Source organism: Danio rerio, chromosome 12 (assembly GCF_049306965.1).
Source record: "Danio rerio strain Tuebingen ecotype United States chromosome 12, GRCz12tu, whole genome shotgun sequence".
Taxonomy (NCBI): Eukaryota; Metazoa; Chordata; class Actinopteri; order Cypriniformes; family Danionidae; genus Danio; species Danio rerio.
The window spans coordinates 23,753,638-23,777,123 of record NC_133187.1 but is presented as its reverse complement, the minus strand read 5'-3'; the positions used below and the strand labels follow the sequence as shown (position 1 = coordinate 23,777,123).

The 23,486-nt window shown below is 34.0% G+C and overlaps 1 protein-coding gene across 2 annotated transcripts in view; it reads left to right on the top strand.

Annotated features, from left to right (window-relative positions):
• The window catches only part of thrab (thyroid hormone receptor alpha b), a 234,077-nt gene that overhangs the window by 9,137 nt on the left and 201,454 nt on the right, over positions 1–23,486 (top strand). The gene's annotated exons all lie outside the window — the stretch shown is intronic.

Sequence of the window (23,486 nt, the reverse complement as noted above, 5' to 3'; positions counted from 1 at the left end):
ATTTTGAGTCATCTTAGGTAATGTATAACTTCTATAGATAGTGTACTTTAAAATGGATGACAAGTGAGTTTACACTTCTCAGTACATGGAGAGTACAGGTAATGTTTTTTTATTTTATGTTTTTTTAAGAAACATTATATTGTATTGAATTGTAGTATATTGTATTGTATTATATATTGCATATATGTTTTTTTCAGATGGCCTTGGTATAATCTTTAGAATAATCTTAAAACTGATTTTACTAAAACTGTTATTGTGAGAAATAAATCCTACTTTTCAGGAGGCCTTTTTATATAAACATTCACGCTTGGGAAATTCAGCTGAACTTCTTCCAGGAGTTGAGGTTTTGGCAGCGCTGCTATGCCACACCTCTTGATCATTTTCTTTTTATTATGCCTTTGATATTTAGGCCATCAGTTACACCAGATGCCTATTTTTAAAGCTAAATACCTCCGTATACAACCCCCCTCTAAACAAGCCCTTGTCATTTATTTTAATCCTAAAATGGCAGGCTGTGATTGATTTTCTGGGTAAATTTTCTTTTTTTTTCCTATTGTGAACTTGCATGTCAGCCCATGCTGTTTGCTGCTTGAATGGTTTGTTTTGTTCAAGGGTTTACACAAAAAAGTAATGCTGAAAACCCCGCTGAGTGAATCCCCACTAGAGATCGTAGGTATTTTTTTCAGCTGTAACTGACAGCTTTCTTGCTGCAAGTTGAAATGTGTTCCACTCATTTACAGCACATTGTCACAGTTGGATGCAACTACTCTATATGGTCACATTACTGACATCCTTCATTTGAAAGGTTGATCTCATTGAAAGTTTTTTTAATAGAGATGTTCTGATGCACCTTTTTCTTTCCTGACAATGATTCCGATACCTGGGCTTGGGGTTGCTTGATACAGTGTACTGATCCAATACCTCGGTGTGTATTTGTTAGGGGTGTAACGGATCGTACAGATCACAACCCACGGTTCAGAGCACACGTGATCCGCGAAAAAATAAATTTAATAAATCTAAATTTGTAACAATCACAGAGAGATTGCCTCCTGCATCATTCAAATTGCACGTATGAAAGCATAAAATATAATGATGTCGGAAGAAGTTGTGGTTGGTTATTCAGGATGTAGTGGGTTTCTTAGGTGTTTTCTGTCACTACATGTTTAGCTTGTATCAATGCATTTAGTGTAAGCTGCATTAGTGCGTTAGTTATGAAGTTACAAACAGCCAAATATTACTTAAGTACTGGGATAACAATTTATAGCTTAGATAAAACCACTGATGTTTATGGTTAACATTAAAATCGCTGAATAATTCTTAAAAAATGATTCTTCTTGCAATGAAGCATGAAGTTTTATAATTGAATAATTGAATAATTTATTAAAAAAGAGAGTAAAATACATTTAAATATACATTTTATAATAAATATACACTTTATACATTTAGCGTTATAAACAAAACAGTAGTAATAACATTGAATTTTTCACAGTACTGAATATTTTGCAATTCATTTTTATCCACCTGACTATTGCTTAATTTTATTTTTAATAAAATTACAGGTTTTAATTTCTGTTCATTAAAACCAAAAGTGTCTTGCAGTACTGTTTTTGTAATAAATAGAAAACAAATAACATTTGTATCCTCCCCTTTTTAGCTGATCCAAAACGTGATCTGTTCGGTGACTTAAAAACTATAATGTGATCCGAACCGTGAGATTTGTGATCTGTTACACCCGTAGTATTTGTACAAGTACTCGCATTGTGAATTGATCTAACAATATTCTGGTGTGCTTTAGAACTTTTAGATTTGCTTATTCTATACAGATATTTTGATTTATTTGAATTTGACTAATGCTTTTTATCATTGAATTGATGATTTTAAACAGCTAAAATGAGGTAGTGAGGTCTTATAAATAATCAAATTACAGAATTTTCTTTTGATAAAGGTGTTAAGTTTTAAAATGTTTTATGCTTATTTTATTTGTATGCACATCTTTCATTGTAAAAGAACAGTGAGTTTCACATAATTCCTTCACAACGTCCCAACACAAGTTGATTAATTTTACCAAATAGTTTTATGTTAAGTTAAGTTAATTGAACACAAAAACAATTAAGTCTTCCCCTGAAAAAAACTTAAAATTTGAGTTGTTTTAGCTAATTTTAAATATGTTAGTTTTAAGTATTTTTGAACAAGCAGCAAAAAAATTTTTTTGAGTGTTCTATTCTGTGTTTTTTTTTTTACTATAGTAAACCAAAATGTGCCTACAAATACGAAAATTAACATTTCTCTGTTGATATTCATGTGAAAATAAAATCTCTTTTTATATCTAAATAAATAAGTTAGCAAATGATCTAAAATCCCCTGAAACAGTCGTAATTAAATCAATTAGCTCATTATAGAGCAAACAGTGTGGGCAAATCCTTTAATTTAATTTTAATTTAAACATTGCAGCAAGCTCCCGCTTTGTTTTGGAGGCACTCAATACAGTCGGCTCTACACTGCATGTGGACTCCAGCAGCGAGCTGAGGGTTGATCTTGGCAGCTTACCGCACCTGCAGAAAATGTGTTATGTTCTGTGTGAGAAAGAAAGAAAGAGGTGAGATTCCATAATGACGAATGGTAGAGATCATGTCTTCAGATTACACAAGGCGACAGAGGATTCAGGGGGCCCACATAAAGGGAACGAGAAACTCAACATCACAACTGCTCTGTTTGTTGATGCTATTGCTGCTGCTACTGCCTTGAGTTTACTATCATTCGTCAACTTGTTAGATCGCTATCTTTTTCTTGGAACACCTGTTTATTTTTCCCCATCTTTTCCTCTTTGACTTGTGTAAGCAAATGCGTGGATTTTTTTCGTTTAAGCTTACTATTAGAGTTTATTTTTCATGTTAAGCTTTTTATGCATCATGTCATATTTTGTCTTTTTGAGGAAAGGAAGTGTTTTTAATTAATATCTTGTGTCAACCAACCAAAAAAATGTCAACATTGAAAAACACAGACGACTGTGTACCACTAAGTGTGTGTAATATGTCTGTGTATGCCTGTCTTTTCCAACTACTATGTCTGCCTCTGTCTGATCATTGTTTGTCTGTAGTTTTAAGGCTAAATGTTCTTTCTGTCTGTACTAAGAGTTGATCTGTCTCTTTTTTGACTGCCTAATTGTTGGTCTGTCCATATGTCTGCTTTCTGACTAGTTGTTAAAAAAAAGAAAACAAATTGTTGTTCTTTCTGTGTGCTTTCTGACTAGTTGTCGATCAGTCAGTTGATCTGTCTGTTTCCTAACTAGTTATTGGTCTCTCCGTCTGTTTTCTGACTAATTGGTCTATCTGTATTTTTTGGTTATTGTCAGTTAGTGATAAATGAAAGTTAGTGATAAATTGTTGGTCTATTTGTCTGTATTTTCAGCTTTCTGTCTCTTTTGTGACAAATGATCTGCCACTCATGACTATTCTTTGATTGTTCAGTCTGTTTTTTACTAATCATCTGTCTGTTCACCTTTTTAACTATTATTCTTTCAGTTATTTTCTGATTAAAGGCCCTGATATGCTTAAAATTAAAGCAAAGTATGAACTGAAAGGAGGTCATTTTAAACCTTTTGGAATTTAATTTGTTTTGGCAGTTACAAACCACTCACCAAATCAAACTTTTTGGGGAGTCTGCTTTTGCTCTTGAAGTTGGGAAAAAAGTTGGGAAAGCTGCGGCCCTTCAGGAACTGGAATTGACATCTGTAGCTTAGAGCAGTGGCCCTCAACCACTGGGCTGCGGATTGGTACCGGTCTGTGGATCAACTAGTACTGGGCTGCACAAGAAATAATTAATTATTTCAATTTTATTTACCATCTGAATCTGAACGATCTTTTATTTTGAAAAAAATCTTTTATTTTGAAAAATTATGTGTTCTCTTACATGTCGGTCACTTGAGTCCCCAAATTTAACCCACAGGCAGAAAAATGATCAAGAAACAGAACGTTTCTTGAAAAGTTTTTGGAAAGTTTCTTTGCGATTCCGATTTTGACTCGCCGACAGATTTTGAGAAATCGAAGTTAAATGCCTGAAGTCACATGCAAATCGGTGCTCGTGCATGCCAGTAACAATCACACAATGTGAACTATCAAAGACACAATCTGAGAGAATCACCATGAGTTGCAGATGCTTGTGAGATATTTGGCATGCTAAATTTCTGAAGCTGTCAATGATTCAAATCATGCCGTGTGAAATTTGACTGAAAATAACATCGGCCATCACCTACAGCCAATGAAAAAGCAGCATTCACTAGTGTGTTTACCTGCCAGCGGGAAGCTGGGGGGGGAATTAAAATTTTCAGTTTATTTGGACCCAAGAAATAGAGGAAAAACTAGTGTAGTTGAGGAGAAATTGCCAATTCCCTTCAAACCCAGGTGAGCATATATGTAACCCATTAAAGGCTTCTTTCTTGTTAATACCAAAATATATACTCTGTGTTTTTGGTTGTGAGACGTTGTTTGAATGAAGTTGTTGGCGATTCTTCCTATTGTAAAGTCATGCAATGTGAAAGTCTCTGTCGCCGATCCATCTTGCAGTGTTAACAAAGCAAAGCGACAAAGCATTTGCTTTGACAAAAAACAAAGCAGCGACAAAACGCCAGCCCAGATAGTCATGCAATGTGAAAACATCTGTGACACGACTACCTTCAAAATAATGCAGTTTGAACTCGCATGAGGGGAAAAAGCCCAGTAAAAGACCCGCAAACTGCCGAGGAATGGATCTGCAACCCATTTGTCAACAAATCAGTTGAATCCGGCATATCTGTGCAAGAAGATTGACTGCTGGAGGTCGCAAATAATGGTGGCCTTTTAGCGGCCATTCGCATTTCATGTCTTTTCTTGAGTTTGCGCAAGTTTGTTATCTCCAATAGATATGTATGGCTTGTGCACACAAGCAACGTGACATACTCGCACCTTCCAGATGCACCCGGTTGAATGCATGCTGATAGCGCATCACGAATTATGTGACAAGAACAGACCGATCAACTCCATACTTTGTATGAAACATACACATTTTGGTAGACTAATTATCTAGGACAAACACAGAACACTCAAACACTGCAGTGCTTTGTAATTTTCTCCATAAAAGGTGTACTTAAAAATAAAAGTTGTATCAGAGTGGCAGCATGTTAATTGCAATAGCACAATTGCCTCACAGCAAGGAGGTCGCTGGTTTGAGTTTCTGTGCGGGGTTTGCATGTTCGGGCACACAGTACAGCATAACCAACAAAGCAATTCGTATCTGATTTAGTGACTTTTTCTTATGAATTTGTGCGATCTTATTTGTACAATATAATGTTGTATGATTTGGTCAACTACCAATGTTGGTTGGGTTTAAGGGTGGGGTTTGGTGCCAAGCATCCTTTTTAAAATCGTAAATTTTTGTACGACTTAACTTGTTTGATTTCATACGAATTAGTCACTAAACTGACAAAATGTAAAATTTTTATGTTTCCTTCTGAGATCAGGCTGGCATGTTTACAACCCCACCTCTTGCAGCATGGTGGTGTTGGAATATTTGTAAGCAGTATACCATACTGCAGCCATTTTGAACTTCTTTTTGCCCTCAATTTAAGAATGGAAAAGAACTTAATTTCAAGTGTATTGGAGCCTCAATTGCCCATCACTCTGTCTGTCAATTTGTCTTTCTAACTGTCTATCTAGTCTTCTAACTAATTGTTTCACTGTCAGTCTTGCCAAGTAATCACTAATCATGGGTACCCTTGTATTTTCTGACTAATCATCTGTGAGTCTTTCTCAGTTTTTTTTTTTTCTGAGTAAATATGTTCTAGGTCTAGCCATAAATTCTTGAAAGGTACACTTGGGTAATGCAATGTCAGATGTAAAGATGCTTTAGGTTATGGCCTCACTTTGCAACAATCAGCAGGTTTCATTTCTGAAATGCTGCCGTTGGTCAAGCCACATTAACTTAAGCAGATACTGTGGGGAACGAATGGTTTTCTGGACCAGGATCTTATTAAGAAGAGCTCTCTGCTCACTATTTTGTATGACAAAGTGTGCTGTGATCATCACCACTTTTGTGTGGAGAGAATGTCTTGCAATCTTTAGTTTAACAACAACAAAAACACAAATTCTATGTGCTTCAGTTGATATAGTAATGAATATTGCATATTTAATCAGTTGTTTTGATGTGCCGTATTTTATATATAGTTTTCATAAAAATAAAACAAACCTATTTAAAGATATGTTTGAAATTGAGAGTAGTGGGTATTCGAAGACTTTACACAAAGAGACATGGTGTGAATTTAGACAAGGCCATGGTTGTGTTGTAATTCACTGTGATTCATGTCCTGGACAGGAGGGAGAGGGGCTGGCGTGAAGACCCTCACCGAATGACCCTGAACCAGTGAAATCTGAAACAGCTATGCAAAAAAATGACACCACAGAGCCATAAACACTTCTTCCAAGCTGTTTTCACAGACTTGCTTTGGTTGTTTGTTGTGCTAGTGTGATTCTGTGCTTTTTGCCATTATTTCACATTGCACTTTTGGTTTTTAATGATGTACGTTTGCATCATTTCATGTGCTTGTGATACTGTATACTATACTGACTAAGTAACAAGAGTGTGATAGTTACACTAAACATTTATCCAATTGGATTTGTTGGCAAAATTTTAAAGGCAGAAGATGTGAAGAAAGCGAGCTGCTGTGCACAGATGGTTTTTCAGTAACAGGAGAGAGGGATTATGCGTTATAAGTGTGACAGGAGCATATAAAGATGCAAATTATACTTTGATTGTTCAGGACGGATTGCTTTCATACTAATTGTGAACTCTACACTAGACTAGGGCTGCACGATTCATTTAATTAAAAGTGACATCGATGATATTACTTAGTGTGATTATCTTATAACTGCTTATTAAAGGCTGTGATTTTAATCATAGTTTTACTTGACGTCAGTCTTTTATAAGAAAGCCTACCTAGGGGGCAAAGTAAGGATTTTCTATACTGATGATCATTCAGTAGTGTGTTTATTTCAGATTAGATAATAAAATTATAATATACCAGGGTTCAATGTCAAGGATTTTTTCTACTGGCTATACACTACCGGTCAAAAGTTTGGAGTCAGTTTTATATATATTTTCTATATATATATATATATATATATATATATATATATATATATATATATATATATATATATATATATATATATATATATATATATATATATATATTTATATTTTACTTTTTTTCATGTTTTATTATTTTTTTTTTTTTTCAAGAAAATTATTTTGTTCATCAAGTCTGCATTTATTAAATGTAAAAAGTTGGTAAATTGTTAAATATTTATAAAAAAAAGTAACTGCTTTCTTATTGTAGTTTCAAGTCAAATTATTACTCCAATCATCATTGCTTTTATTATTATTATTGCCAGCACTGCTAATAATTTTTAAATAATAATAATAATTAGAAAATAATATTAAAAATAACAATAATAATAATTAATATTAGAGTAATTTCTGAAGGATCATGTGACTCTGAAGGCTGGAGTAATGAAGTTGAAATTTCATCTTTAAAATCTCTGAAATAAATGATTAAAGTAAATGATAAACTACTATTGAACAGTTATTTTATAGTGCAATAACATTTCAAGATTTTGCCATTCGTCCTTGATGAAATAAATGCAGCCTTGCTAAGCAAGATAAGCTCATTTTAGAACATAAAAAAATCCTTCTGACCCCAAACTTTTGACTGCTAGTGTGTAAAGTGTAAATGTGCAGTTTAATTTTCACACTCTCAGACATTGTCACTAAATATAAATCAGAAAGGTAAGACTTTCCCATACATAGCCTCATTTCAGTTGTCAAGTTTTGTAAAAATCAATCTTTTGTATTAACAAATCTATTAAAATTGTTGGCAAGAATTATGGATTATGTGTCTTAATTAGAGAGAAATAAAAGATAAAGCGAGACTGCAGTCAGATTATGGAGCAGATCAATGTTGATCTTTTCTTTCGAGTGTCAGTGCAGAAATGAACAAAACTACAGGCCTAATACAAAATACTTTAAGGGTAAAATATGGAAAAAATATCAGATGGTAATTTCTGTTAGTTTTGCCAATGGATAAACAGCACTCTGTTATGTTTCAGCATGCTTTCACGTTCATATTCAACATGAATGATGGAATGATGACATCTCACCTACTCATAATTATCTGTTCATATAGCTGTATATATGGCTATTACACTATCATAATACACTGTGATATAGCCTGGTTCGTTAGTTTGTTGGATCATTTTGCTTTCTCACTACAATCAATCCGCTTCAGAGAGTTCTTTTCAATTAGCCAGAGACCACCCCATTTAGGCAGTCTTAGACCGATTGGTTTGGTGCGGATCCAAGCGCAATTAATTGCGGGATTCGCATATGCCAAACAAACCATGTTAACTGGGCAAACAAGACAGGTTCTGAAATAATCGTCTAGGTGTGAAAGCATCCTATATACTTGCATGCAGTTGACAGACAGTTGCAGCTGAATTAAACTTTAGTGAAAAAGGCAATCCTGTCTACTGTCCCGAGCATCTCGCATGCTGGCCAGTGCTTATTGTCAAGCCCTGCATAGTGCATACTATATCATATCATAATATAATAATATAATTATACTATAATTCATTGTACATTGTATAAGATTAAAGAGATTCACGCAAAATGTGAATGCAAGTAACTAAAATGTCTGCCAAAAAACATTATAAAACATGCTTAACATGACTTGCATGAATGCAGTGTGTTCATATTGATGTTTTATCACATTGTACGACTGTTTGTTTGTTTGTTTGATGATTGTTATATCTGAATAGAAAGTAAACAAATATATGTGTTCAAGTTACATAATTCACATAATTGCTTTTAATACTGCTTACTATTTTGTAAAACTTTGCTACGTAGACAAATTGCTTTAATTTGCTCTAAAGACTGAAACACAGATTTGTTTTTTATTTTTTACAAACACGTTTGTGATGGGTTTTTGTAGTAATATTATTTATGAATACAAGATGTAAAACCAACCAATCAATTCAGGCAAATCAAGTCATGTAGCTCCATTTTTATCTCATGTTGTTGTTCATGGCAGACTTTCACACCAACTAAACAAACCAAACTCTGGTCTGAGCTGAAAATGCTTGTGTGAAAAAGCATTAATGCCCACGCTTGCACAATATCTACACAGTCTGCCAAATGCACTCAAATTATATAACCATTATGTTCTTATATTGTAAGCTCCTGCAGTTTAAAGACTTTTATAATGCCAGAAAGGGTACACCGGCAGAAGCGGTTCAGTAGGTGGCTCAATTCAAAAATAGTGTCATGTTTGTGTGTTTTGCATAAAGTGATAGTTCACCTAAAACTGAAAAATCTGTCATCATTTACTCTTCCTTCACTTGTTTCAAACCTGTTTGACCATCTTTTTTTTTGTCAAACACAAAAGAAGGTATTTTGAAGAAAGCTGTAAACCTGTAACCATTGACTTCTACGGTATTTGTTTTTCTACTATGAAAGTCAATGGCTACATATTTTTTTAACTTTTTTTGAAATATCATCTTTCTTTAGACAAAAGAAACAAAATGACAGATGAAATCTAGTAATGGTGAGGACATTTTCTTTTTTTTAGATGATCTATTCCTTCATCTTCACTTGTTACAGTATGAGCAACTCAGTATGAATACTATATGGTGATGTATGTCTAATCGATCACCTGGCAGGTCATTTATATCTTAGCCTGTTTCTAAATGAAGTCCCTGTACTTTAGGAATGGCCTCCATGTTTTCCACCTGACTGAGGTATGTGGCGGTTCCGTTACATGCAGATCGTCCACCCATGACCCAGTTTAAACTCAAACCGGTGTCTAATAAGATAAGAGAAGCATTGGACTGTATCATGAATGCTGCTAATGTAAGTCTCGTCTGTAATGACGGCCCGGAGCTTTAGGTTATTGCCTTCTTGTGGCCATCAGACCATGAACCATTTCAGACGTTGACATCAAAAGACACTGTGTGCCAAAATTGTTGCTGCAACTTGGCCTTGAATGTATTAAAAATTGCATAGCCGAAGGGGTGTGGGATATTGATGAAAGTTTATTTATTCATTTTAAATGATGCAAGCGAAACAATATCTAGCTGAGTGTGTTTATGAAATTAATAATACAGCCTTAGAGAAATAAGTGGATATGTGGATTGATGGATGTGAATGTACCTGGTACCTTGTGAAGAAAAAATTATAATAAATCAACAAGAAAATCCAAATCACATACACTGTAATATCAGTGTCAGTTAAGATTACATTTTATTACTGCCCTCAGTTACATAACCTGGAAATTATATAAGTTAAAACATTTTTACACAGTGATCCCTTGCTATAATGCAGTTCACTTTTTGCAGCCCTGCAGTTTCGCAGATTTTTTTCTGAGTAATTTGACATGCTTTTTACTGCAGCGCATTGTGTTCTGCATCCTGACTGGCTGTAGACCGTTGTCAATCAATCTCCTCAGTGCTGTGTCTCCTGTACAGTACAGAATGTGTTCAGATTGCCAAATTAGCATAAATATTCAATCACTAGCAGTGTTACTGTGAAGTGCTGGACTGCACTGTATGTTGGCATATTTTCTCCCCAAAGTGTTTATGAAACGTTCTACACCGTCAAAGGCAACTGTGGTAGCACCCAAAAGAGGAAGATGCTAACCACTGCACAAAAATGTAAACTTCTGGACATGCTAAAAGTTGCACAGCTATAGGGCGTCTTTATGGAATAAATAAATGAAGATCAAATGGTTTTGATCTTTGATTTTATTTTATAATACTGACTAATTTTCTTTTATGAAGATTGAGAGTGTTTAAACAAGAGAGAAAAGTGTGAAAATGTTAATGCCTGTTTGAGAAAAGTGTATAGTGTGTAGTGAGGGGTTTTACAGCCTTAAAACGTAAAAGTTAAAGCTGACTACTTCGTAAATTTTGCCTATTGCTGGTTATATTTAGAATGTAACTCCTGCAAATAATGAGGGACCACTGTAGTAGCTTATTATAAAAGCCTGATTCTGTAATCTATAATCATGATAAATGTGCTTAAATACTTCATTTAACTACTTGATACATTTTAGCACATTTCATAAATTGTGTTATATAGCAGTTTCTTTTGGAAATTTCTGCATTGGTCACATGTTTGCCTCAGATACTCTTCTACCTCTGTAATAAACACTGACATGCTGTGGCTCAATCTGTACATAAAATCAAAATGTGCGATGAATCGAAATTGAATCACAATTATGATTTTAAAAGTTGTGATTAGCTAATCGTAAGGGGCTGCTTTATGAAATATATAGATGTTTTAATTTCTCCCACCCAGAGCAAATTCGTGACTGCCGTCTTTGTGTGACAGTCTTATTAGCCAATTGACTTAGCACACTTTTGTTCTGCTCAATTAGAATTACACAACCAACTTATGCTTCTTCAGAAGAATCAACAGATTAATTGATATTAAAGAAAAACAGCACGTTGGTAATTTGGGGATATTTGGTTTTGAAATCACAGACACCGAACAAAAACAGATAATTTATAAGATTCTGATGGTATGATAATGTTTGATAAAAATATCAATTATTGTGATTACTGCTCTAAAATATGTTCTTTTAAATGTCTGGGTAAAAACGTTTTCCCCCTTTGAACACAATATATTTATATATTATGTTTAGGAACAGTAAACATGTCAGGCTAAATAATTCAAATGATTCAAAGATTTCTTTACAATTTAAAATTGTATTTTGGGATGTATTTTCTGCTGGAGATACTGTTGTTCTAAAAAAACTAAAAACAAATAAAATGTCAAAATAAAGTCTTACATAATAATAATATTAGCAGATATTAGCAGAACATTTTGGCAGTTTTTAAACCCTTGACTTTTCCAAACCGTGATATACTTTGAAAACAACCATCATCCCATGCCTAGGAACTACAACAACCAGCACCTAAAAAAAGCACCACAGGCTTACCATATGAGGAGGTTCCTGCTAAAAACTCAACTAAAAGTGTTGCCAGTGACACTCAATCTAGTAGCAAGCAACAGCAAAGTACAATTTCACAGTTGTTTGTGGCTGTTACACTATATGAAAAAACCAATAACTCACAAACAACAAACAACTCACTCCCTCGCTAAAGACATTGTGTCTTTTAATAATACAGTGACCAAATAGGAGATAGGAGATATACACTTCCATCTCAACCATATTTTAGCCATTTTGCCAAACCACAGCTGTATGTTGAATGTGATATTTTGCATAGAATGTATAATAATTATTTTGTTTTAGACAATACTAGCTACAGAAAGACTCATATCAGCCTTGTTAGTTTGCTGAGTGTACTGTATTTTTATAATAATTATTTTTTGTTTATATAATAAGCTACACTATCTTCCTAATTTAAGTTGAACTTGTTTTACAGAAAGGTAAGGTCATTTTATTTGTGCTTCTACAAATGTAATTTCTAAATATAAAAAAAACTAATTTAAATAAATGTTGGAGTAAGTTAATATATTTTCAGTTTATTGTTGTAACTAGCAACAGTAAAAAGCTACGATACAGATTATTAACCTAAATCTTGCCTACAAAATTAAGTCTCAAATCAAATCACAATCACAATATGTCAAAAAAAAAAAATCACAATTAGATATTTTGCCCAAATTGCACAGCCCTATTGTTGACTTTGTTTGTAAAACCATCCCAATAGAGCTTATGATGTTGAAACACAACAATGACACTCAACTACCATTGGCTCATTTGCGTTTGAGGGGTGGAGCTGACTGATTATGATATTTTCATACACAATAAGCACCCCTATACAGTCATCTGGTAATGGCTTGAAAGCACACGAGGTAAGACTCGTCCATTTATAGTCCCTTACACGTTTCTAGAGCAAACATCTGCAGCAGGCAGTTTGGTATGTGTGCCTTAAAGCCAGAGTCTTGCTCATCTGAGTTTAACAAGTGGTAAAAGTAAAGGGGAAAAATAGGTCATGCCTTTGAGAAGCAATACTTTATCTGAAAATGAAAAAGGTGTCAAACGCTCGCTGCTCGGCTCTCTGGCTGCCGTACAGAGTGGAGACGGGAGAGCTGTTTGACTTGGCATGCAGACCGGGCCCCATTTTGGCTTTCACCCCAGCAGATCAATCTCCACATTGGTGAGATTGCTTTTTTTTCCTCCCCTCTTCCTCTTATTCTGTGTGAAAGCTTTCTCTATTGCTTTTTTATTTTGTCTTTAGGTTGTTCGATCAATCAGAAATAAACAGAATAAAGCTTTTGACAAAAAGGTGAAAAAGGTGTTGCTTGGTAATACAAGGGCTGGACGATAAATCCGCAGTTTTTTGGCAATATAAATAAAGCTGTAAACAATAAAATATTTATTTAGTTGAAGTTATAAATCTTTTACAGTTTGACAAAGAATTCATTAAAGGTTTAACAAATAGCATATGTTATAGGGCCCTAGAAACATCTGATAAATGTTTTACAATTCTTTTTTTCCTTTCAGTTTTAATGATCTAAAAAACCCCAGAATAATTTAAATAATAATGAAAAATATATATCTTCTTTTTAATAAAAGGCCCTTTCAAAGGTTTTGTTTTGCTTTAGAAGTTATGCACTGTATTAAGGTTATAATAGTTTGAGATTTTTCATTAGTTTTAGTTTTTATTTCGTTTTGACCTTTTGTTTTTTAAATTCAGTTATTAAACTAGATGATTTACTAGTTTTTATCAGTTTTTATATTTTGAAACTGCTTGGCTTTAGTTAAGTTTTTATTAGTTTTAGTATTAGTTGTACCCTTTTTAATATTTTTTTATGTGCAAGATTCAAAATCATCGGAATAAATTTTGTATTATAAAAACTCAAACAAAGATAGGCTACATTTTGTTTTGACACAAGAACACTATATCAACTATCTACCCATCCTCCAATTCAAATACAACAGCCCATAAGATAGTTGCCTTAAGTAAAATATGTGTGCAAGGCTGCTTCTGAGGTTAGATACATATTTAGCTAACAATATGCCAAAACAATCTGAATTTGAATGGTGTTCATTTGAATTATTGACTATTGTAATTTAATAAATATGAAATTTTATTTTGTTAAAAATTGTTTTGAATTTGAATTTCTTATTTTGAATTTGTATTTCTTAATTTGAAGTTAAATTTCATAACTTGAATATTGAACTTCTGAAAATTAAGACAACTAAATTTTTCAAGGCTGAAGTTTTTATAGATGTATTTTCAAATCAGATTTTTTTGTGTTCTGAATTCATAGACTGCAGATATTGGGTTTATGATTTTTTTTGCAAGGCAGAAAACAAGAAAACTTTAAGGAAAAAGAATTTTTCCCCTCTTTTCTTTTTTTACAGTTTCAATGTTTTTTTTTTTTGACTGGACTCACGTTGGTAATAAAATAACTATTTTCTTTGGTTATTTAATCAATGTTGCCCTAATCCTAATCTATTATTATTGTTATTATTATTCATTCATTCATTCATTCATTTTCCTTCAGCTTAGTCCCTTTATTATTCAGTGGTCGCCACAGCAGAATGAACCGCCAAATTATCCACCATATGTTTTACACAGCGAATGCCTTAACAGCTACAACTCAGTACTGTTAAACACCCATACACGCTCATTCACACTCATTCAATACGGGCAATTTAGTTTATTCAATTCACCTATATTGCTTTTCTTTGGACTGTGGGAGAAACTGGAGCACCCGGAGGAAACCCACGCGAACATGGGGAGAACATGCAAACACCCAAAGAAATGCTAACTGATCCAACCAGTGACTTTCTTGCTATGAGGCGACAGTGCTAACCACTGAGCCACTGTGTCGCCACTATTATTGTTCTTATTCTTTTTATTGACCTTTATTGACTTATTATTGTATTTTGAGGTGATATTTGCTTGGACTTTCCCAAAGATGTGCTGGATAAAAATAAATAAAAACGTGCTGGGTAAGTTAGCGGTTCATTCCGCTGTGGCGACCCCGGGTAAATAAAGTCAAAAACAAAATAAATGAATACATTTGCTTGGACTTGACATTGTTTTTGTCCCATATTTGGCTAATTCTATCAAACAACAAATGGATTTGAGTGTGATTGACTCACAGCCTTAGATTTCAACAATGAGAGATAAGTCTGTTACATATTCTCTTCTCAGTTTTTCCCTCCGTGTGACCCATTTTGTGTGTTGTATCCCACTGTAGCAGTGCTATAGTTAGCTGTGGGATTGTCCAGTCCAGCAGACACATTTTCCACAACAGTCATAAAGCTGCTGCCAGTTTATGTGCTCATTTGTCAATAATACATTACAGGATGGCCATCTGTGTCAGCTTCCAAATAGAGCACATATTTATGCACAATTGTGTGCAGCTAGTGAATCTGCATATTATTGACAGTCTGTCAGAAAGAAAGAAAGCTTCTTTTATCAGCGGGCAGTTTTCACAAGTATCTCAATTCATGTATTTCAGCTTTTATTTTGCGTGTCACAAATTCTAGCTGTCTGTCAGCAGTCTCATCTATGCAGTTTATGTTTAAATGAGCATGTTAGGTGTTCCATTTTTTTTTAGATGTGTATACACTGAAAAAAGTGATTTCTGCAATATGGGTTAAATTTAAAGCAAGAAATAAAGTGTACAAGTATTCTGCTTAATTTACTTGTTTAAATTTAGCCCAAATAATTTGTTTACAACCACTTATCTTAAATTTAGTAAATCCAAGGAATCATCTTTGAATATTTTGAATATTTTTATTTTTTTTCTTTACTTTATTCACAGTTTTCTAACTTTTTGGTAACGAAGGAAGTTTATTTTAGCTTGTTTATTTTGAAAGGCTTATTGATGATAAATGTTTAGTTTTTTAAATACTTTTAAATTCAAATAGTATTCATTAAAATCAATAAGTGTATGATTTAAACATTTAGACATTTAAAATATTAATAATTTTTATATTTCCCAAATGATGTTTAACACATCAAGGAAATTTTCACAGTATGTCTGATAATATGGGAGAAAGTATCATTTGTTTTATTTCAGCTAGAATAAAAGGAGTTTTTAAATTTTTAAGAACCATTTTAAGGTCAATATTATTAGCCCCTTTAAGCTATATATTTTTTCAAATAGTCTGCAGAACAAACCATTGTTAAACTATAACTTGCCTGATTACCCTAGTTAACCTAATTAACCTAGTTAAGCCTTTAAATGTCACTTTAAGCTTGAAAAATATCTAGTCAAAATGTATGTTCTTTCATCATGGCAAAGATAAAATTAAAATTGTAATTAAAATTTGAGTTATTAAAAATGAATTATTAAAACTATTATGTTTTGAAATGTGTTGAAAAAATCTTCTCTCCGTTAAACAGAAATTGTGGGAATAATTATTCAGGAGGGCTAATTATTCAGGAGGGCTAATAATTCTAATTTCAACTGTATTTTATAAGTATTTTATAGATGTTTAATATATATTTTTTAAATTATTAAATATTATAATATATTTTTTTAAATATTAAGATGTTTAATTAATTTTTAGACATTTAATAGTCATATTGTCTATAGACTGTTAAATAGTTTTGTAGTCTGTATCTTTTTGTGCCTTACAAGCATGTCAATATCTTATTATTTTTAATGTTTTTTTTTTAATATATGTTTAGTTTTTTTTGTTTTCATTCTAATTTTAGTTCCAGTTTGTTAAGCTGCAGTGCAATGTTTGTCATTTTGATTAGTTTTAATATTTTTATTTTAATATCTATTGTTTTAATAGATTTTTGGTTTTGGTTATTAGTGATCTTAGTTAAGTTAAAATTATAAATTGATTCATTATTGTGTATTTTTTTGAGTTAATGTTTCAGATAACAAAAACACATACTTTTTTGTTTTATTTTAACCACAATTAAATTGATATGATATTGTAATGCTCTGAAATAAAATTTCACCTCCAAAAGGTTTGTAATTTCACAAAACAATACAACAATAAGTTGCCTGAAGGATAATTAAACCAGTTTCTGTGAACTTAAAGTGAGCATCTTAATATTTGTTCATTCATTCAATCATTCATTCATTTATTTTCTGCTTAGTCCCTTCCTTTTATTAATCTTGTGGCCCCACAGTGGAATGAACCGCCAACTTGTCCAGCATGTTTTACACAGCAAATGCACTTCCAGCTGCAACCCATCACTGAGAAAACACCCAAACACTCACATTCACACATATACACTATACATTCAATTTAGAAACCCACGCTAACAAGGAGAGAACATGCAAACTCCACACAGAATGCCAATTAACCCAGCCAAGGCTTGAACCAGTGGGCTTCTTGATGTGTAGCGCTACCAATAGCTCCACCATGCCTTCCCATCTTAATATTTCTGCTAAAACAAGTTTAAATATTTTTAAAAAGCTGTTGGTGAAGCAGTGGCGCAGTAGGTAGTGCTGTCGCCTCACAGCAAGAAGGTCGCTGGGTGGGCTAAATTGTCCGTAGTGTATGAGTGTGTGTGTGAATGTGTGTGTGGATGGGCTGGAAGGGCATCCGCTGCGTAAAAACTTGCTGGATAAGTTGGCGGTTCATTCCACTGTGGCAACCCCAGAATAATAAAGGGACTAAGCCAACAAGAAAATGAATTAATGAATAAAAAAGCTATTAGAAATTCTAGTAATTCTAGAATTGAGTGTGTCTTGTCACTGACACACTGTAGATCCCTAATAGCTGTCCAAATTTTCTATTGTTTGTCAAAATTCAGTTTTTCATTGCTTTGCCAAGTCAAGTGCTATTCCTTCACAGCCCCCTAAATATCTCTTCAGACACTGCAAGAGCCCCCCAAAAAGTTTAACGGTTTTCCCCTTTTTGTTCTGGTAGAGAAAAAAGTAGAAGCTGTGGCTTTTCTCTGACCCTCTGCTAACAATGAAGGCAGAAATCTCTTCTCAATGAACTAGTAAAGCAGTTTTTTTTCCCCCCAAAAGAGACAGTGTGTTCTGCTTTCACTGGCCATTCCACACAATTCAGACCACACAGTCTCACCTGGAGTCTGGGGAATAGGCTGTATGTGAGCCTCTCCTGTTGCCTGTTAGCATAATGCAGCATTGGCTTTAAGCCGGTTCTCTGGAGGCTGCTGTGTGATTCAGGGCTCATGGTAGAGGAATGGTTTTATTTCAATAGTTGAGCCTTTTTTTTTTCGAACCAATATAAGATGCATTTTATTTATCCCTCACTGGACACAGTGAAGAAGGCTTAGTTAGGATTATTATAGGGATCGGATGGATGTCCATACAGAAGTGGGCTGTCTAGTGTGGGATAGTGAGACTTTGTTTTAATGTGAATTGCTTTCACTGATTCCTGTACTGTGCTGCACTGTGCTGAAGTAGGATACAGAAGTGCAGCAATTTTTGTTTCTTGTTTAACTTTTTTTTTAGTAAATCATTACAAGTAAGTAAACTTTAAAACCTTAAAATTAAAATTAAAAGCATTGTCTTGGCAACCAGCATGAAACACTCAAATTTCATTGTGTTTTTGCTGCTTTAACGACTCAAACGACTTATTAAAAATTAGCTAAAAATCAGAATTCTTATTTAACTTAATTGTTTTTACATATTTTAGTGAACTGAATACAAACCAATTATTTAATCTTGATCAATTTGTGTTTGGGCAATATGAGTGAATTGTGTGAAAGCCTGCATTTTTTAAAGTGTAGGTTTTAAACTCATTCATTCATTTTCTTTTCAACTTGGGCCCTTTATTATTCTGGGGTCGCCACAGCGAGATGAACCGCCAACTTATTCAGCACATGTTTTCTCAGCGGATGCCCTTCCAACCGCAACCCATCTCTGGGAAACATTTATACACTCACACTTGTACATTCTAGACAATTTAGCACACTCAATTCACCTGTACCACCTGTATTTGGACTTGTGACCTGAAGTTCGAACCGTCACCTGCTTGCTGTGAGGCAATCGTGCTACCCACTGCGCCACAGCGACAACCAAGGATTTAAACTGAAGAACTAAATTTTATTAAACTAACAATACAATAAATGACTGTGATGAATAGCCACATGCTCAAAATGTTACACTTTGTGTCAGCCTTTTTAATTGAATAAATTTATATTTTTTGGAGCTTTGGAGGTGTTGTCGCCTTTTTGAATATATAATTTGCACTTTTTGGGTTTTGGCTGAGCACCCAGTTCAAAAGTGATGCACATGCTTTTGTAAATTTTTTCATAAAACTAACAATAACAATAAATGTAAAAAAACAACAACAATGTAAATGACAAAACATATCAGTTACAAAAACTAAACTAAAAATAAAATGAAAATATGAAAAAGTTAATTCTAGTTAATGTTAATGCTACAGCAGCAGAATACCACACCTGGTGCCGCTCCTGTCAGCTAAGAACAAAAATCTGAGGCTACAATTTGCACAGGCTCACCAAAATTGGACAATAGAAGTTTGGAAAAACGTTGCCTGGTCTGATGAGTCTCAATTTCTGCTGCGACATTCTGATGGTAGGGTGAAGCGCAAATCATCTCAGACTAGTTTCTTGAACATGACAATAAGTTCACTTTACTCAATTGGCCTCCATAGTCACCAGGTCTCAATCCAGTAGAGCACCTTTGGGATGTGGTGGAATGGGAGATTCGCATCATGGATGTGCAGCCGACAAATCTGCAGCAGCTGCTTTTGTGATGCTATCATGTCAATATGGACCAAAATCTCTGAGGAATATTTCCAGTACCTTGTTGAACCTATGCCACGAAGGATTAAGCCAGTACTGAAGGCAAAAGGAGGTCAAACCCGGTACTAGTAAGGTGTACCTAATAAAGTGTATGTTTTATGTAAGCAACATGGACGTTATAACTGAAATACAAATGAAGTAAAGTCACAGAAATCTAAATCGAATCAAATTAAGTTAGGAAATCAGAATCAGATTGGAGGATTTAGAAAATCTGTATCAGTACCGATCTCTAATTTTTAGGATCTCCCTTAAGCGACTGGTAGAAGACAATAATGCAAGGCTGATCTATTGCCTTTGTTTAGCTTTCTGGCTTTGATTATATAACTAAGTGTATCTTTTAGCATCTCCTCCTTTCCTTCAGAGTCAACTAAATCCCTTTGCCAAATCACTTTTTGGATTCCACTCTTGCTGCTGTCTTCAATAAAGTCCTCATCCATATAGCTTATGCGGTTTCAACACATGAGGAACTTTATTATTTATATGCTAAGGTTATTGGATAGGGTGTAGGAGAACTCGTGCCAGACGTCAACTGACTAATGTGTTAGAGCCTTTTGCTTTTTTTTTAATGGAAAACTTCACTGAATCTCTTTGCGGTGAAGAAAAAACAAAACACCTAGATGGGGTTCCAATAAAAGGTGTCTTGTGTCAGTTCGGGGGGATCCAGGATGCATTCAAGTGACCTACATAGTCTAACTTGATACACAGCCGTCCCTTCTCAACTGACAGTAATTGAGATCTCCCACCTTCACCTTGCCACATACTGTAGGTAACTAAGAACTTAATGTAAAGATGCGCATCGTTCCCATTTGCTCCCGTTCGTCCTGTGAGAGAGAATCTGCTATAGAAGCATTCAGATGCAAATAGCCGTCGTTAACAAGCTGCCGATCTTTACCGTCATTCTCTATACGGCTTTATCGATTTATTGTCCGTTGACACCACGTCACAGTATGTGCTCTCAGAGATATACAGTAACACTTGATATTCAGCGACAAGATCAAAAAGTGAAAGTTCACAAGATATCGTTTCGGCTCGGGTCTTCAGTTTCAGCGTCGCTCTTTGTCGTACGGGTGGTCTAGCTTAATGTTATTCGTCTCTCATCTGTGCATGTGGCGTCTGTCATCCAGCCTCTGTCTTAATCGGTCACCAGGGATGACCTTTTCTGCCTTGCCAGACGAGAACATCAGCAGGTTTAAATGCCATCAGATTTGGGCTCCTGAAATTGTAACCTTTCTTAATGGGAACTGATGAAATCCGCCGGTAATATACAAGGAACAATATGTCTATTCACATAAATTTAGCAAGGTAAATTACTCACAGGCTTACTTGGAGACATGTCATTTAAGCCATTTTTAAAATATTCATTAATTTCATTAATTTTCTTTTCAGCTTAGTCCCTTTATTAATCAGGGGTTGCCACAGTGGAATGAACCGCCAACATATCAAGCATATGTTTTACGCAGCGGATGCCCTTCAAACCACAACCTAGCATGGGGTAACACCCATACACTCTTGCATTTTCATCCACACATACACTATGACCAATTTAGCTTACCCAATTCACCCATAGCACATGTGTTTACACTATGGGGGATCCGTATGGAGACAGATAAGACTCAAAAGTAATTCACACAAAAGACACGATTTACACATGCGTAGCCAAATTCACGTGCATAAAACCAAATTCACATGCGTAAAATATTTATTTATATTCACAAAAAAATTACACGTGCTCAAAATGAAAATACATTTTCATAAAATACGTTTCACATATGCAAAACACCATTTGAAAATGTATTGGAGTGTACAAAAAGTTTTCAATGTTTAAAACTCGCGAGTTCATCCTGAATGAGAATGTGCAAATCCTCTTTCACATACAACTCCCCCTGGATACGTGTGTGTGTATTTTTGAGACTTTCCTGCCAGAGGCAGGGTAACTCGTACCTTTCAGCCAATCAGAGGAGAGCTGTAGTCAAGGACACTCACTCTGCGCTCTATTTGCGCAGACTGTTTCTCTCCAGCATGGCGATTGGAGAAAGCAGCAGTCGCAGTCACACTTTTTTTTCATTTATTTATTTATTTGACCATAGCCTCACTCTTTTTATCCATTATTTTGCCGCAGCTCCGCTCTTCTTATTTATTGTCTCGCAGCCTCATGGTCCAGCAGTCAGCACGTTGGGTTGCCACGCCGTCGACCCGTGTTCGATCCTCTCCTGAGTTAGTGTTTTTTTTTTTTTTTTCATTTTTATTGTTAAGACATACAAAACTGTAAGGTTGTTGAACATTTGAAGTTCTAAAGCAGCTGTTTTCTTGAAAAAGACGTGATTGTGTCAGTCTGGGCTCGAACCAGTAGTAATGCTAATTTATTTCAAATATTTAACTGTTTCATCCACATACCATTTTCTTTTAAAATATAGTCATTAACAACGGACTTCTTGCATATATAAATCTGATATATGGCAATATATGCAAATTACATATGACAAACAAGTTCATATTTGGATTTTACATATGTAGAATGTCATAAGTGCAACAAATGTTTTAAAATATTGTAAAAATGTCTGCTTTCGTTTTTTTTTCTCCAACCATTGAAATGTCAAATATGTATGTTCAAATATATTAGCTATACTTTGATAGATGAGTTCATATATGTGTTCACACACACAATATTTTGAAATGCTTCATATATGTAAAGTCCAAATATAAACTTGTATGACATATATGTAATTTGCACTTTCCATTTTGTCCTTATTTCACATTCTATTAGATTTCTCTCTGAGCTATTAAATCATTTATTTCTATATTTTTGTATTATTTTGCCTGTTTTGGTTGATTGCTGTAAGGATGCTTAAGTTTTTGCGTATAAAATGTTAAAATGTTCTTGAATTTTTGGATTTCATTCTCATTTTCCACATGGAATTTCAATGGTAGACACATACCTGTATGGCAAAATATGTGCTTTTGGTCTTATTAGTCTATATTGTAGTAATGCTAATTTATTTTAATTATTTGACCGTTCCATCCACATTTCATTTTCTTTTGAAATATAGGTGTTAACAACTGACTTTTTGCATATATAAATCTGATATATGCCAATATATGCAAATTACATAGGATAAATAATTTCATATTTGGATTTAACAAATGTAAAACATGTCATAAGTGCAACAAATACTTTGAAATATTGTAAAAATGTCTACTTATATATTATTATATTATAAATAATGTCTTATATGTTTTTCAACCATTGGAATTGAAAATATGTATGTTTAAATATATTAGCCATATTTTAATAGATGTGTTCATATGTGTTCACATAAACAATATTTAAACATATGTTTTATATATGTAAAACCCAAATATAAACTTGCATGTCTTAACTTTCCATTTTCCAAAAAAAATGGTTCAGAGATACTTTACAAATGGCTCTTGAAAAAGTCAACCGAGTCTCAGAATCCAGTCATAAAATCGTCATTTGGCATATAGTCTTGAAATACTCGTTTTCAAGGCTACTGCTTAAAACTATGACAGCAATATATATAGCCCAAGTACACAGATGATGTATTGTAGATTTTATGTAGCAGATCTGAGCTCATTTGTACTTTACTGGCCCAGTGCGCAAGCCATTAGCTGTGAAAGTAATTCAAACATAAGTCACACCTCTGGTCATTCTGATCTGAAAGGTTTACAGTAGTGTCAAAACGGTAA